Source organism: Canis lupus, chromosome 3 (assembly GCF_048164855.1).
Source record: "Canis lupus baileyi chromosome 3, mCanLup2.hap1, whole genome shotgun sequence".
NCBI lineage: Eukaryota > Metazoa > Chordata > Mammalia > Carnivora > Canidae > Canis > Canis lupus.
This window is the reverse complement of record NC_132840.1, coordinates 210,279-228,764: the sequence shown is the minus strand read 5'-3', so window position 1 is coordinate 228,764 and position 18,486 is coordinate 210,279. Positions and strand designations below refer to the sequence as shown.

Sequence of the window (18,486 nt, the reverse complement as noted above, 5' to 3'; positions counted from 1 at the left end):
TTAATATGCACTTGTTCATATATCACATTTCTTGTAGCAAGATCCTTGTGAGATGGGTAAGCTTCTAAATTAGCTCTAGGCTCCTGTGGTCTCAATCCCCTTCCACACATTTCAAAGAAGGATGCTGATCTGGATTGGACAAACTCCAGAATAACATAACACGTCAAGATCGAGAGACTAGGGATGTCAAAGGAGTGAAAAGACCCAGCATACTCACTGAATACATTCTCCTTCTCCGTGTGGCTATTGGAAATGGACCACTGGAGTATTGAGAGGGACCAAGGATATGTAGCCAGGGCCACCATCATGCTGGCTTAGGGTTTGAACTGTCTTCTTTTCCTCAGCCAGGTATGCTCATACTTGGATGGCAAGACAGGAGGGATGTTTTTTGGCCATACCAAGGTGCAGCAGGGTAATGGTCTAGGTAAGAAAGGCCCAAATTTATGGATAGAACCAAACCTGGTAATGTTGTCTTCCTACAGCTTACCTGTACCACCAGGAGGAAGAACCTCTGGAGAAGCCATATTGCCAGTGATTTCTACCACTGTGAGTTTATGCCCAGACAATTATCTGTCTCTGTGAAGACAAAATTCCTAGGGCATTTCCTAGAATTCCTCTTCTGAATGACAAACAGGTTTGTGTTACATTCTTTATCTTCTTTACATTTTATTCACCTCATATTTTGATAGATGGCATTAGAGATTTAAAGCAAGGTTACTACCATTCTGTTCAAGATAAGATTATGTGGACAACGAAAGAGTACACACTTACTTGTATAAAATCATAAAGCACAGACTTCCTCGTCCTTTCTTCATGTGGCTAAATTAGCCACACAAATCAGTTTTCTAAGCATTCAGAGACACCACTCATAATTTCACAGATTTTATGCACACTGTTGGCATAGGAAGGAAAATGTCAAAGATCTTCTACTGAAATAATTTGGGCAAATGACAGAATGCCAACTCATGGCAATAATTCAGACAGGAAATAGATTCAAGTAAACAAACATTTAACAACTTACACAGTGACCAATTGATAATTTTATTCAGCAGCTGATAGAAAATTCTGGATTTGTGAAGGGCTTATTATTCCTTGACAAGCAACTGTTCACTACAGTCCATTTAAATATTTGGAAAGGTTAATTGGGCATATTATCCTCTTAAAGACACAAGTAATTTCTAGTTTTCACTCAAATAAAGAAAATCAGTGCATCCTTTATTCATTTTATTGTTCTTTTCTTTGTTGTTATATTTTGGCAAAGTACTGGGGGATAACTTATTTACGTCAATTAGACCTAAGTTCAATTCCACATGAGCTACTTATTAAATGTTTAATCCCCTTTATCCACATCCTCTGCAACATTTGTGGTTTCCTGCCTTGTTAATTTTCCCCATTCTCACTGGTGTGAGGTGGGATCTCATTGTGGTTTTGATTTGTATTTCCCTGATGGCAAGTGATGCAGAGCATTTTCTCATGTGCATATTGGCCATGTCTATGTCTTCCTCTGTGAGATTTCTGTTCATGTCTTCTGCCCATTTCATGATTGGGTTGTTTGTTTCTTTGCTGTTGAGTTTAAGAAGTTCTTTAAGATCTTGGAAACTAGCCCTTGATCTGGTAGGTCATTTGCAAATATCTTCTCCCATTCTGTAGGTTGTCTTTTAGTTTTGTTGACTGTATCCTTTACTGTGCAAAAGCTTCTTATCTTGATGAAGTCCCAATAGTTCATTTTTGCTTTTGTTTCTTTTGCCTTCATGGATGTATCTTGCAAGAAGTTACTGTGGCTGAGATCAAAAAGGGTGTTGCCTGTGTTCTCCTCTAGGATTTTGATGGAATCTTGTCTCACATTTAGATCTTTCATCCATTTTGAGTTTATCTTTGTGTATGGTGCAAGATAGTGGTCTAGTTTCATTCTTCTGCATGTGGATGTCCAATGTTCCCAGCACCATTTATTGAAGAGACTGTCTTTCTTCCAGTGGATAGTCTTTCCTCCTTTATTGAATATTAGTTGACCATAAAGTTGAGGGTCCACTTCTGGGTTCTCTATTCTGTTCCATTGATCTATGTGTCTGTTTTTGTGCCGGGACCACACTGTCTTGATGACCACAGCTTTGTAGCACAACCTGAAATCTGGCATTGTGATGCCCCCAGCTATGGTTTTCTTTTTTAAAATTCCCCTGGCTCTTCAGGGTCTTTTCTGATTCCACACAAATCTTAAAATAATTTGTTCTAACTCTCTGAAGAAAGTCCATGGTATTTTGATAGGGATTGCATTAAATGTGTAAATTGCCCTGGGTAACATTGACATTTTCACAATATTAATTCTGCCAATCCATGAGCATGGAATATTTTTCCATCTCTTTGTGTCTTCCTCAATTTCTTTCAGAAGTGTTCGATCCTGAAAAAAAAATAAAATAAAATAAAATAAATAAATGTTTGATCCTGAACAAACTGCTTGATTTCTCAAGTTTCCCCATCTATACAATGATGATTCTTACAAATGCTACTTACAAGTAAGTCTGTCAAGAGAAATCAATGAGCAAATATTCATAAAGGTACTCAACAAATACTGGGTCCTCTGTACTTAAGGCATTGTACAGGCATGAAAGAGCTACAAAGATATTTAGGGAACACTTACCACCTTTAAATAAATGAATTTAGTAAGAGGTTATATTTATTTCTTAAGATTCTATTTATTTGAGAGAGAGTGCACATGAGTATGGGGAGGGTGAGAAGGAGAGAATCTCAAGCAGACTCTACACTGAGCATGGATCCCAACATGGGGTTCACCCTCATGACCCTGTGATGATGACCTGAGCTTAAATCAAGAGTCAGGCACTTAGCTGATGGAGCCACCCAGGCATCCCAAAGATTATGTTTAAATAACTAATTTTTATTATTTTCAAATAACATTATTGGGACCATAGTGTGAAGATTGAATTAGGTTGCTCTTCAACCATGTGTGCCCCTTCAGTCATCAGATTCTTCTTTGCCCCACTCATACCCTAGAACAGAGACCATGTTTCTTGACTGACAAACCCATACCACCTTTGGCAATATTCAGCAACCTCATGCATATTCCCTTGAGTGTGTGTTCTCTGTTATTAGGAAACATGGAAATTAAAAGGAACTAAACAGTAATATTTGTGAGAGTAGAGACTATACTTTTGCTAAGTATTTTATTACCAGGAAATTATAAGTATGCAGTCAATTTTGTTTGCATGAATAAATGTCTGCTTTGTTCCTAACACACCCTTAGAAGAAGTTGACTATGTGTCTTGTTGGTCAATCCTCCAAACTACCTTGATAGTGAAATACAAACACTGTTTTACATGGAGAAAATCAAGGTTCAGAGTTGTTTATTGATTTTCCAATATCTTATATATACTAAAAGACTGGGTTGGTATTTATGTCAGATCTATATAACTCCAAGGTTCCTGTGCTATCATCTACTTTAGCATCCTCTCTCCCTGCATGAGGTTATTCATCACAAGACTTTTAAAAAGTATTGATAAATGCATTAGTTAAAAACCTTTATGACTTCTTTCCCAGAAAATAGTAGATGGATTGAGCATCCCCACTTAAGAGATGAAGTAATTATAATAATAACTAACATCCATAATAATAATCATCGATATTTTCCATTTTGTTGTAGTTCCTTAAAATTCTTAATTACTTTACACATATGATTTTTAAATGTTAAGTGACTTGCCCAGTGTCACACGACTTTAAGTGATAGGGCCAGATTTCTCTGTGATTTGAAGCCCCTTCACGAAATCATTCCTTATCCCCTAAAACATGCCAGCAATGTACCTTGCCTGGACATTGCTTGAGAGTCTTCTTACAAATGCAGAAGGGACATTCTCTTCTTTGCCCTTTGTTCCATTCCACTCAAACAGCCCAGTGACATGAGCAGGAAGGCCTCCTTCCATGAGCTGGTAACAAGCAGGTCCAGAAGTAGGTGGATACTGGTAAGGTTTACCTCCTCAACATCTGATTGCACCACCTGCTTCACCAGCAGGTCCATCCTATAATACTCTCTCTTTTGATAACAACAAACATGTCAAAGGAACCATAAGACATTATTTCTGGAAAATGCTTAGAAAACATCTCGAATCTGATCTAGCCACTTTGCAGATGAAGAATCTGAGATGCTGGAACTGATTTTCTCAAGGAAAAGTCAAGATTAATGAGAAAGTCAAGATTAAGAATGTTTCTTTCCTTCCTCCTTCCTTGCTTTTCTTCTGCAACAATTCACTCCTTGTCTGTCATTTGATAATGACAGTGTAGGACTCAAAAGATGCAGATTGTTTTCCTATATATCTCTATGTGTATATCTGTGTTGTGTGTTTTGCACATGTGTGTGCATGCATGTGTGCATTTTTCAAATAGGATTCTTGCCACTGAAGATATAAGCTTCATCTTCCATGAATTCACTGTCTATTATTAGAGAAACAAAATATGCAGTTATACATGTCATGATAGCGATATTGTCAAAATTGAATACCAGTTATACATGTCATGATAGCGATATTGTCAAAATTGAATACCCCTCCTTTGAGAGCCAAATCAGCTTGTTGGTGCCTTCTGTTTCTTAATCTAAACCTTGTTTCTTCCCTCCAGATTGATTTTTATCGCCTTGTCCATTGCAGGCCTCCCAGGAGACCAGAGTGGGTGATATTGTAACCCACAGTGGACCTCAGGGACCAGACCCTGTAGCCAGGACTATGACACTTTCCTTCCATTAACCCTGACTGAGTACTATAAAGATGGAACATTTTGGTTTACAATTCCCTAAACACCTCTTGAGTTCAGTTTGCCTCAAGTAGGACCATACATCAGAATTACATTTTCCCTAGCTTCAGTGCCTTATAGTATGGTTGGTTCCAGGAAATTTAGGTTTCAAGCACCAAACCCTGTTCTTAAAAGTCACTCTTTCAAATATTCAAAATATTCTATTTGTTTGTTTTTTTAAAACTCAGTGGAGGAGATTAAACAGAAATGGCTTCTCATTGAAGAAGCTAGTATAGAAGCTGGATTATAATTAGTACAACCGGTAAGTACAGAACTTCCGTTTGCAGGAAGGCTAATTGCCTACATCATCCAATATTTATAGCCAATTTGGGCCACTGGTATCCATTTTTGCATGTAGTGAATGGTTTAGGGAAGGGGGTTATTTAAAATTTTAACCAATATGTTCTTTCCTCAAAATAACAAACCTATAATACTGTAAAGTGTACAGGGATAAACTTTGGAAAGAGCAGATATACATCAGATTATATATATATATATATATTATATATATAGTATATATACCAGATATATTATTTATATATGTATATATATTTATATATTATATATTTATGTACATATGTATATATGTATATATGTATATATATATATCTATAGGTAGAGAGATAGATCAGATATATTATAGATATATGAGATCCCCAGACCCTGGGATCATGACCTGAGCCAAAGGCTGATGCTCAACCGCTGAGCCTCCCAGATGCCCCTCATTACTGACATTTTTAGTCACACACTAGCTCTGTTTTCCTAAATAATCAACATACTAAAGACTTTTGTTACATCTAATAATAGTCACTTAGACCCAGGAATAGTCTTCTGGTTTAAATCATTAAAAAATCTTCATGTCTGAGAGAAAGAGAAACAAAAAATATGTTGGTTGGCATTTCTAATTCTAATCTGTCTTTGCCATGTACTAATCTTTCCATCACACTCTGGAGCAAGAACAAATTATTGCTGAAGTGGGTAAATATCTTGGAAGAGTTGTGTTAGGTAATACAGCAAAAACACCCTCAATAAATATTTCTTCTGAATCATTTGTACCCCACATATTTTCTAATGACCGCCATGTCCCATTCACCATTCAACTTCTGAGAATGCCATGGGGGAGTAGACTTATCCTCTCTCATGAAGTAATTCAAGCCTCTCTTTTGAGCCGTGCAAACAGATAATTAAATGCCATTGCCAGAACAATTCTTTCTTTCTCTCTCCTCCATCCATCCAAGATGCCAAAAGGAAAGCCTAAGGGGAAGAAAGTAGCCTCAGCCCCTGCTGTTGTGAAGAAGCAGGAAGCCAAGAAGTAGTTTGGGAAAAGATCCAAGAATTCTGGTACCAAACAGAACATCTAGCCCAAAAAGGACTTGACCTGCCTTGTCAAATGGCCCTGCTATAACTGGCTGCAGCTGCAAAGGGCTATTCTCTATGGATGTCTAAAAATGCATGATTAACCCATCATTAACCAGTTCACCTAGACCTTGGACCACCAAATAGCTACTCAACGGGTTAAGCTGGCCCACAAATATAGACTAAAGACAAAGCAAGAGAAGAAGCAGAGATTGTGGGCCCTGGCTGAGAAGAAAGCTCCTGGCAAAGTGGAAGTCCCCACTAAGAGCCCCCCTGTCCTCCCAGCTGGGGTTATTACTGCCACCACATTGGTGAAAAACAAGAAGGCTCAGCTGGTAGTGACTGCACATGATGTGGATTCCACTGAGCTGGTCGTCTTCCTGCTGGCCCTGCGTTGTAAGAAGTAGGCTCCCTACTGCCTTATCAAGGGGAAGGCCAGGGTGGGGCTTCTGCTCCACTGGATGACTTGCACCACTGTCGTCTTCTCACAGATTAACTAGGAAGGCAAAGGAGCTCTGGCTAAGCTGGTGGAAGCTATCAGGACCAATTACAGTGACAGCTATTTTAAGATCCACCGTCACTGGAGAGGCAACCTTCTGCTTCCAAAGTCAGTGGCTAACACCGCCAAGTTGGAAAAGGCAAAAGCTAAAGAACTGGCCACCAAACTAAGCTAAGTGTATGCTGTTGAATTTTCTGTACATAAAAGTAATAAAAAGTTATCTTTCCAAAAAAAAAAAAATCCCATTGCCAGAATAATAGTATAGATGCAAACAAACTAATACAACGTCATAGAAGAAAAACAAATGACTGTTCAGAGGGGAGTCAGGAAAGGTAATAGGAGGCAACAGTTGAGAACTGAAGAGGAGCATTTTAGGTGCATGTGTGGAGAACAAAAAGAGGCAGATAGGAAGCGAGGAGGCTGGAGAATCCTAGTGGGATTAATCACAAGTTGTCTAATCACGAGTGAAAAGGAGAGCAGAGTGGAAGGATGCAACTAAAGCTACTCCTGTTCCTACACACTGGTATACATGCAGCTCTTCAGACCAAAAACAAATATTCTTAAAAATTAAGCTGTTACTGCTTTTGGTAAAGATGACTGGACTCTTCCAAACTGGAAAAGATTCCCGGTTTTTCCTGCTCTCCATTAGAACTCATCCTTCTGCAGCTCCTCTCTCCCCAAAGAAGCCCCCAACAGTAGTTCTTATGCGGAAGGCCGAATGATGAGACGTTCCTCAAGCCGCACCTACCAGCCAACTGTTGCAAGCATCATTGACTGAGGAGATTCGCCTCATTTGCATCACTAAGTCAGTGCAGAAAGACAGTGGTAAATAGCAGCGGAAACAAAGAAATAGATCATTTAAATAAAAGAAAGGCACTGCCACCACCGTCTATCTGTGTCTCCTCCACTGAAATTCACCCTGGAGGGACCAATATAAACTAATATGAAAATATGCTCCCGTTGTATAAAGGAAATCCAATGAAATGGAATTCTAATTCTGCGTTTCTGACAGTCTAACAGGAAAACGAGAGATGCATGCAGCTGCAGTACTTCCAGTTTTTGCTGTACGCCACACTCAAATTCTGGAGATAAGAAGACAAGCCATAGTCATTGCTCTCAAGGATATAACGATTCTTTAAAGGACACAGATAGGTAATTGCAATGCAAGTTGGTCAAGTGTACAAAGAATGATACACAAAATGTCATGGGAGGATCCAAGAGGAAAGAATTATCCTATCCTTAAAGCTGGTTGATATTATGTAGGGAAGGGAGGATAATTAACTATGAAAACTTAAGAGGCTACATTTAAGCCAGAAGGTTAATAAACAGAAATGTTGATAAGGGTTGCAGATGATGTGGAAGATGGAGTGGCCTGTCAGGAAGGGGGGATAATGTACAAAATCTCAAGCATATGAAATAATAGGATCACAGCAATTATTTCTATAACGAGAAGAAAAAGAGATATCAGGGAGACTGGTGGGAAGCAATTAAGTGATGGGAGCAGGGATAGGAGTTTAAGCTAAAAATATTGCAGGGAGCCAGTTTGTAAGGCCTGCTTGCTATATGCCGAGAAAGTTGCATCATATCAGATGCTTGAAATGATCAGATTTGCTTTCCAAGAAAACAAAGTAGGTAGAAGGTGAAACAAAGGGATTTTAGTTAAGAAGATTTAAGAGAAAGTTATTTAATAATTTGGAGTGGCAGATGCTGTAACCCAAATCAGTGTTTATATTGACTGGGATAATTTTTAGAATTCAGTCAAAAAAGCAACAGCCAAAGAATATTTAATAACAATAAAGTGCTAGGCTTTTCTCCCAGCCCAAAATACCTTTTTTTTTTTTTTTTTTTTTTTTTTTTTTTACGAAAAAGCAATAAGGAGCTCCACAGAGATCTTGCTCTCAGAAATCCCAAGAATCCCAATATGGTCTCAAGGTTTTGATTAGTGCTTAACAAAGAGCAGGTGTTTGATAACCACCACAAAGCCGCCTCAGTTAAAATCAAGGCAAATTCTTTTTTTTTTTCTTTTTTTTAGGATTCATTTATTTATTCATGAGAGAGAGAGAGGCAGAGGGAGAAGCAGACTCTTTGCAGGATCCCGAGGTGGGACTCGATTCTGGATTCCAGGATCAAGCCCTGAGCCGAAGGCAGCCACCCAACCGCTGAGCCATCCATCCAGGCGCCCCAAAACCAAGGGGGATCCTGCAGGGCTCCTCAGAGTTAACCTGTTCTTGAACTCTAGGTCAACTAGCCATTGGATGAGGACCACCCACCAGCTAAAGGAAGTTCTCAGAGAGTCAGCTCTACAGTGTCGTCAGCAGCCAAGCAGCCCTGCCTCTGGGGAGTGAATGTCTTGTACTTAACGGGGGCGGGGGGACAAGTTTCCATTGCACACTGCGGTTTTCTAACACCTTCTAATTTATAAAGGAGAAAGCAAAGGATTGGCTTAAACTGAGGGCAGGCAGGAGGCATCAGGAATCAAAACTGCAGTTCTCCTGGTGTAGGTCCCAGGGTAATAGCAAGCACTTGTAAAGCACCCGGTCTACAGCCCTATGCTGACCATACTCCACTTACACGCTTGCCCCACTCTCCCTGGGCACTAGTGCCCTAACCGAGAAATGGGACAGAACAGCAGTGCTCAGCTCACAGCTTTCCTGAGAATAAGATAATGTATTTCATGGGTGTGTGGTGCATAGTAAGCAACCACTGGATAACGAAATGGTATTATCTTGGAAACCCTGAGACTACAAGAGTGATTTTCCTCATTTCTTTCCTGGGTGGTCCCCAACGAATTATGTTGGGGAAGTAAACTTTCCACGTCTCAATTTTCGGAAGTTCAAAGTCTCCTTCTGTTAGGAGCCCTGATTTTCTTCTAAAAGGTCAACTGTCTTCTAGAGGATGAACATGAAGTAAATATAAATTAATGGCTTCAGAGAAAAGGTTCATTCCCCTAACAAGCGTGGCTCTCCCGTGCAAGCATGTCACCGGAGTGGAAAGACAGGAGCACCTGACAGACCTGCGAGTTTAAAGAAGTTGCTTGTACTCCCAGAATCTAAGTTGCTTTACTGATAGTAGGACCCTCTTCAAAAGGTTGAATTGAAGAGTATGTGAAGGAGTATCCACATGTGAAGGGCCAAGCAAACTGGCGGGGAACACGAGCTCCTTAAGGGCTTCAAATTCCAGATAATCACTCCCTTTTTTGTTCTTGGTCGTGGTTAGTTTCCAAGAGAACAGGTCCTAGTTCTAGTGCTTAATTATTCTTCTCACTGAGCTGTGTGGGATTAGACCTCCAGCGATTCAAAATCAAACAAACAAAATAGCCTGAAACCTCTTTACCTTATTAGAAAAAGGAAGTGTTTTTTTTTTTTTAACTCAACAGAAAGGGACATGAAAATTGTATACTTTCTATGAAAGTCGTGATAATATGTGTATTACCTATAGTTGGAATAATGCACCCAATCATGGGTTTCGCCAAGTCGTCAACGTCTCTGAACCCTAACCGTGCACCCGGCTATGTAACTGTACTAATATTAGGACAGCATATGAGGGCAGGGATTATAACATTAAACAATTTGCATTCTTAATCTAGCTCTGGGGATCCCAGGTGGCTCAGCGGTTTAGCACCTGCCTTCGGCCCAGGGCCTGATCCTGGAGACACGGGATCGAGTCTCACATCGGGCTCCCTGCATGGAGCCTGCTTCTCCCTCTGCCTGTGTCTCTGCTTCTCTCTCTCTCTCTCTCTCAATCTGTGTCTCATGAATAAATAAATAAAATCTTTCCAAAAACAAAAAACAAAACCTAGCTCTGCCACGTTACTACCTATGTGATGAATGAAGTTCCCTTAAGCCTCAGTTACCTTTTTTTGCAAAGTGAGCATGAATAGTAGCATCTAATTCATAAGACTGGGTGATGAGTGAACAAGATAATGCATGTAAAGTTGCTTTGTGCCGTACCTAGGACTTAATGACTCTTACCACTGTAAGCAGCCATCATTTTTAAATGCCATATCAGTTAGGGCTGCTATAACAAAATACCACAAATCGGGTGGCTTGAGCAACAAAAAAGTATTTTCTCACAGTTCTGGAGGCTAGAAGTCTAAGATTAAGGTGTCAGCAGGTTTGGTTTCTCCCGAAGATTCCCTCCTTGGTTGGTAGACAGGGGCCTCCTCCTTTGTCTTCACACAGTCTTTCCTGTGTGTGTATACCCCTGGCGTCTCTTCCTCTTCTTATTCGGACACCAGTCATATCAAATTAGGGCCCCAATGTAATGGCCTTATTTTGACTTAATCATACCTTTAAAACCTTATCTTCAAATACTGTGACATTCTAAGGTTCTAGAGGTCGAGGCATCAATACGTGAATTTTGGAGGGGACAAAATTCAGCCCTTAACAACAACCTACTATTTGTTATCTACTACATGTCAGGCATGATGCCAGAAACCACGTTCTTCTGGCCTTGCACCAAGAGTGTTTGCTGTACTTCATAAATCCTTTCACTCTTTAAGTCAGCTTACTTACTCTTATGGTTTTATCAAAATAGAAAGGGTTTCTTCCTAATTATTCTATACACATAACATATCTACATTATAAATACTCGGACATTATAAAAATGTATAAAGATAAAAGGAAACCTACCAATAACCTCACCTAAAGCTATAACCACTGTTTCCAATTTTGCATATGTCCAGAATTTTTTCTTTTACACAAATTTGTTATTTTCCAGCACTAATATTATACTCTTTGTCCGTATTTTTTACTTAAGATATTTTAGACAACGCTTTCCATGTCAAGAAATAAAAATCTGTATCACAACGTTAACATCATGTATTTCATTGTAACTGTTTTCTTTTTTTTTTAATTTTTTTTTTATGATAGTCACACAGAGAGAGAGAGAGAGAGAGAGAGAGAGGCAGAGACACAGGCAGAGGGAGAAGCAGGCTCCTTGCAGGGAGCCCGACATGGGATTCGATCCAGGGTCTCCCGGATCGTGCCCTGGGCCAAAGGCAGGCGCCAAACCGCTGCGCCACCCAGGGATCCCCATGGTAACTGTTTTCCAACATTAACTTGTTTAAAACCTTTTTGCTGGGCAGCCCGGGTGGCTCAGCGGTTTAGCACTGCCTTCAGCCCAGGGCATGATCCTGGGGTCCTGGGATCGAGTCCGGCATCCGGCTCCCTGCATGGAGCCTGCTTCTCCCCCTGCCTGTGCCTCTGCCTCTGTGTGTGTGTGTGTGTGTCATGAATAAATAAATAAAATCTGTAAAAAAAAAATATTTTTGCTATTATAAAACAAAGTTCAGTGAGCATCTTACTTAAAACATCTTTGTCCTGATCACTTCTTTCATATACTTTCTTACATAAAAGCTTAAAAAATCCTTAGATTTGTTTATACATATTTCCAGATTGCACTCTAGAAAGATGTTCCAATTATACTCCTAAGTGCTAACAGGTTAATATAATTGCCAGGAAACATGCTGATTTTGCATCAACCCTTTTCTACCCCCTGCCTCCCCCAACCATAACCATCATTTTGAGAAGCCATATAATATTAATCGAACCAATATAATATGGCCCTTTCTGCTCAGAGTGAAAAGGCTCAAACAGATGATACAATTTGCAAGTAACACATGGAAACATATATCCAAGTGCTAAATTGCATGTAGTACAGATGCTAAGCACCCTGGGAGACTCAACTTGTTTCTTTCTGCTTTTAGTCCCCAGTCAGGGTTGAAATGAAATAGATCCACGAGCTGCAATGTGTCTAATGCATTGTACTAAGGGAACACTTCATCTTCTGACTCAACTTTGGAGAGATTGAAGCAAAAATAGGGATCAACCACCTCTCTACTTTCACCTGGCTCTGTGATTATCCTGACCCACTAAATGCCTGCTGCACTGGTTTTCTTTAAGATTCTCTAGTATCAAGCTCATTGCTAAACAAAAGGCTCTCTACTTCCTCTCTCTCACCCAAGTGTTCTTCTGCTATGTCATCTCTCGATAGTTTCTTCTCACTCTTCAGACATTGGTGCCATTCATCTCACTCAGGACATCCTCAAAACAGCCTTCATTGGTGGCCTAATTAAAGGCACCTTCAATTAACTCCATTGACCTTCTTTATAGTACATACCATAGGCAAGAATTACCTGGCTTATTTTGTACTTGTTTCACTTTAGCCTCTACACGCTAAAATATAAGGTCAACGAGGACAGTAATCTTGACTACATTATCTATAGAACTGTGTATTCCTATTATATATAGCATTTCTTAAACTTCAAGACACATTTTTTCACATTTAAATATCAAGATGTGTTTTATACTTAATGTCATTCAGACAGCAATTGAGATATAATTGGCATTGCTTACACATGGTCAAACTTGGTGATAGCTGCTCATACCGTCATCTCTTCATTGGAATTTGCATACTGTTGAAACTGCATGTGTAGAGTTTAACTGCCATGTAAAATATCTTAGAAAATATAATATTACAATTCAGCCTTTTACTGAAAGACTGAATACACAGAAAGTCATAGAAATAGAGTACCAGTAACAGAACATACATTTGACATTAGTCAAACAAATAATAGTAGCAAAAGAAAGGATCACATTTTCATATTTTCCTTCAAAACAAAAAGAAGTGCATTATGGAGCTTATGAAATAAAAAGATATTCAAGTAGAATAAGATGTGTTACACTTTATTACTAAGATATATGCAAAAGCTCGGTCTATTATCTGCCAAATAGAAGATTTACAAATCACAAACATTTATACATCCAAAAAATGGAGCTTCACAATACATGAAGCAGAGAGAACTTCAAGTAAAAGTAGACAAATCCGAAATTATGATCAAATATAATTTATAGAAAAAGGAGAAAGAGTATAAGAAAAGACATGGAAGATGGGAAAACCACAAACCTGACTTAATTGACTTTTAGAACATTCCTCCCAACAAAAGCATTGTATATAGTCTTCAAGTGCACAATGGAATATTTACAAATACAGAGCATAATCTGAATCATAAAAAATCCAGGTCATACACCATTAGCTTATACTACAAGCACACAAAAAAAATTCAAAATGGATTAAGGGCCTAAATGTAAGACCTGAAACTATAGAAATCCTGGATGAGAGCATAGGCGGTAATTTCTCCAACATTAGATGTGGCAATTTTTTTCTAGATATGTCTCCTGAGACAAGAGAAACAAAAGCAAAACTAAATTATTGGGACTTAATCAAAATAAAAAGCTTCTACACAGCAAAGGAAACAATCAACAAAATGAAAAGACACCTTACTGAATTGGAGAAGATATCTGTAATTGATATCCCTGATCAAGGATTAGTATACAAAATATATAAAGAACTAATACAACTCAACACTCAAAAAGCAAATCTAATTTAAAAATGGGCAGAAGACATGAAAAGATACTTTTCCAGAAAAGAAACATAGTCAACAGACACATTAAAGGATAATCAACACTGCTGATCATCAAAGAAATGAAAGTCAAAACCACAATGAGATATTACCTCACAGCTGTCAAAATGGTTAAAATAAAAAAACACAAGAAACAAAAAATGTTGGAGAGGATGTGGAGAAAGGGGAATCCTCAAAAAAAAATAAAAATAAAAATAAAAATAAAAATAAAAAAAAAAAAAAGAAAGGGGAATCCTCATACACTGTTGATGGGAATCCAAACTGGTGCAGCTTCTGTGAAAAACAGTATGAAAATTCCTCAAAAAGTTAAAAATGGATCTACTCTACAATCCAGTAATTGCACTACTGGATACTTAACCAAAAAATACAAAACACTAATCCAAAGGGATACATGCACCCCTAGGCTTATAGCAGCATTTTTTTTTACAATAGTCAGTCAAATTATGGAAGAAGACCACATATCCATCAATACATGAATGGATAAAGAAGATATACATAATGTAATATTATTCAGCCGTAATAAAGATTGGAATCTTCCCATTTGCAACAATATGGAAGGAGTTAGATAGTATAATGCTAAGTGAAATAAGCCAGTCAGAGAAAGACAAATACCATCCAATTTAATTTATATGTGAAATTTAATAAACAAAACAAATGAGCAAAAGGGGGAAAAAATAAGAGAAACTAAGGCACAGACCCTTAATAAAAGAGAACAAATTGATGGTTACCAGAGGGGAGGCAGGTGGAGGGATGGGTGAAATATTAAAAATAAATTTAAGATAACAATTAAAAAATAAGGATATAGTGGATACAAAAATATCAAGTCATAAAAGTATTTTCTTTGAATACAATGAAATTAAGATAGAAAACAATAACAGAAATATCTCCAGAAATCCCAAAATATTTGGAATGAGATAAAACTCTTACAAATAATTCATAAGTCAAAGAAGAAATTAACAGAGAGATTAGAAAGCTTTTCAACTGAATGAAAGTGAAAACACAACACTTTTGAATAATATCACTGAATACCTATATTTAAGAAAATGAAGAGAAATGAAGAAGAAGGCAAGGAAGAGGAAGAGGAGAAAAATCCCAAACCAATAACCTCAGCATTCATCTTGAAAAATGAAAAAAAGGACAAACTAAACCCAAAATTAAGAAAAGAAAGGAGATTTTAAAATGAAATTCAGTGAAATAAAAAGAACAGAGAAAACCAACAAAACCAAATCTGGTTGTTTGGGCAAACCAGAAATATTGATGAATCTCTACCAAGATTTTTTAGAGAGAGACAGAGAGGAAGCAAGTTACCAATATCAGGTATAAAAGAAGTGAAATTATTTATAGATTCTAAAGATAAGCAAATATTATGAAAAATTTTGCACCAAAAAAAAACAATTTAGATGAAATAGACACATTCTTTGAAATGCATTAAGTACTAAGGCTCACTCAAGAAGTAACCTAAATAACTTATATCTATTACATTAATTGTAATTGGAGTTAAAAGCTCCCCCACAAACAAAAGTCTGTGCCCAAATAGTTTCACTGGTAAAATCTACCAGATACTTAACAGAGAAGTAATAACAACTCTACATAAACTACTGTAGAAATTTAAAAATTAAAGAGTACTTTCCAATCTATTTTTATATGACCAGCATTATCCTAATACAAAAATCAGACAAAGATATTACAAGAAAAGAAAATTATAAGTCAATAACTCTCATGATCATGAATACAAAAGTTCTAATCTTTTAGCAAAACAATTCCAACATTGTACAAAAATGATAATACATCATGACCAAGTTGAGTTTAATCTTAAAAATGCACTATTGGTAAAAAAAAAAAAAAAGGCACTATTGGTTCAACATTCAAAAGTCAATATAATTCCCCATATTAATGATTTTTTTAAAAAACTATTTGATAATCTCAGTAGATACAGAAAATACATTTGACAAAATTTAATGTTAATTCTTGATTTAAAAAAAATTTGCAACAAACTACAAATACAGGAGAACTTTCTCAAACAAATAAAGACTTCTACATAAAGCTTATAGCTACTATCAAAAATAATGGTAAAAGCCCAAATATTTTCCTACTCAGAACAGGAACAAAGATGCCCATTCGCACCAGTTCTGTTCAGCATTGTGCTGGAGACTGGCCAGGGCAATAAGACAAGGAAAAGTAATAAAGGTCCCCCAGTTTGGAAAAAAAGAAGAAAAAATGTTTTTGTTCACAGATGACATGATTATCTATGCCAAAAAAAAAACCCATGATGGAATGTGCAATAAAGCAAGTAGAACTAGTAAGTGAATTTAAAAGGTTGCAGGATATAAGATCGACATACAAAATCAACTATATTTCCATTTACCAGCAACAAACAGGTAGAAGTTGAAATTTTTCAATATGTTATTTATAATAGCAACAAATATATGAAATTATTAGGAAAAAACCTGATAAAATATATGCAAGACCTGAGCACAGAAAATTATAAAATGTTGAAACTGAAGAAGACCTAAGTAAATAAAGAGATAAACCATATTTATGAAACAGAAGACAGAAGTTCTCCCCAAACTGATCTATAAATTCAATAAAACACAATCAAAACCAAGTAGAAATTTTTTGTAGAAATTGACAAACTGATCCTCATACTCAGAGGTAAACACAAAGGACCTAGGATATCCAAAATAACTTTGAAAGTTGAGAACTAATGTAATTATAAAGCTACAGTAATCAAAAAGAGTGAGTTGTTGCCATAAAAATGAATAATTAAGTCCACATAACAGAATAAAGAGTCCAGAAATTAGATCCAGACATACGTGAACAACTGATTTTCAACAACAGTATAAAGACAATTCAGTGGAAAAGAAAAATATTTTAAACATATGGTGATGGAGAGGTACCTGAGTGACCTAGTCAGATGGGCATCCAACTCTTGATTTTGGCTCAGATTATGATCTCAGTGTCATGAGATTGAGCCCTGAGTTGGGCTCCACAATGGGCATGGAACCTGCTTAAGATTCTCGCTCTCTCTCTCCCTCTCCTTCTTCTCTCCTCCCCGTTCACTCACTTGTGTGAGCATTCTCTCTGTCCTCTCTCTCAAAATTAAAATAAACACTAGGGATGGAATAATTGGATATCCATATGCAAAAATAATAATAATGTTGATACATACCATATACCAAAATTTACCCAAAATCAATCACAGACTTAATATAAACTGAAAATTATAAACTTCCAGGAGAAAATATAACAGAAAACTTTTGTGACTTGCATTAGGGAAAATTTTCTTAGATACGACATTAAAATAAAAGTCAATTAAAAAACAAATTGATAAATTGAACTTTATATTAGTATCATCCAGAGAAGCAGAATAAATATCTTATATGTCTTATATGTCTATATCTATATCTATCATCTATCCATCTATCTATATATATATATATATATACATATATATATATATATAGAGAGAGAGAGAGAGATTTATTGTAAGAAATTGGCTCATGCAATTATGGAAGCTAAAAAGTGTCAAGATCTATAGTCAGCAAAGCTGGAGACCCAGTCAATATGTGATTCTAGTCTGAATTCAAAGGCCTAAGAACCAGGAGAGATGAAGGTATAATTCCATCTGATAACAACAAGCTTGAGACTAAAGAAGAGCTAATGTTGCCATTTGAGTCCAAAATCAGGAAAGATCAATGTCCTAGGCTCAAAGCAGTCAAGTAGGAGGAGTTCCCTCTTCCTCACAGGAGGTCACATCAGGGATAATAGCACAATCTGCTTTCCTCAGTATACCGATTCAACTGTTAATCTCATCCAAAAACATCCTCACAGACACACCTAGAATATTGGTCCAAGTATCTCGGAACCCCATGCCCCACTCAAGATAACACATAAAATTAATTACCACAGACTTCAAGATCAATCAAATTCAAGATTACTCCTCCTTAGAAGACTTAATGAAAAGACAAGAAAAGACTGGGAGAAAACATTTGCAAAGCACATCTTGATCAAGGGCTTGTATTCAGAGTATATTAAAAACTCTCAAAACAATAAGAAACCAAATAACCCAGTTTTTTAAATGAACAAAAAAGATTTGAACAGAAACTTCAAAGGGAATAGATGAATGGCAAATAGGCATATGAAACAATGTTCAACATCACTAGTCATTAAGAAAATGCAAATTAAAATCACAACTAGATAACACTATGCATCTATTTAAATGGTTAAAAAAAAATGTAATTACCATACCAAGTGTTGGCAGGAATGTGGAGGAACTGGGATGCTATAAACTGCTAATGGGAAAGTGACATGAGGCATCACTATGGAAACAATTGGGAATTTTCTTTAAAAGTTACATATGCGGGGATCCCTGGGTGGCTCAGCGGTTTAGCACCTGCCTTTGGCCCAGGGCACGACC

General features: G+C 37.2%; 1 long non-coding RNA gene and 1 pseudogene across 2 annotated transcripts in view; one reads left to right on the top strand and one right to left on the bottom strand.

The window, feature by feature from the left end:
• Positions 1-223: 223 nt before the first annotated feature.
• Positions 224-18,486, bottom strand: part of LOC140624375 (uncharacterized) — a 40,198-nt gene continuing 21,935 nt past the window's right edge. Inside the window, exons 3-4 of one of the 2 annotated variants that reach the window (XR_012023859.1) lie at positions 772-2,395; positions 224-420 (exon numbers count right to left, since the gene is read on the bottom strand). This is a non-coding gene — a long non-coding RNA (uncharacterized lncRNA). The remainder of the gene's footprint in view (positions 421-771; positions 2,396-18,486) is intronic. The other variant, XR_012023857.1, reaches the window with a different exon arrangement.
• Positions 6,030-6,821, top strand: LOC140626145 (large ribosomal subunit protein eL8-like; annotated as a pseudogene).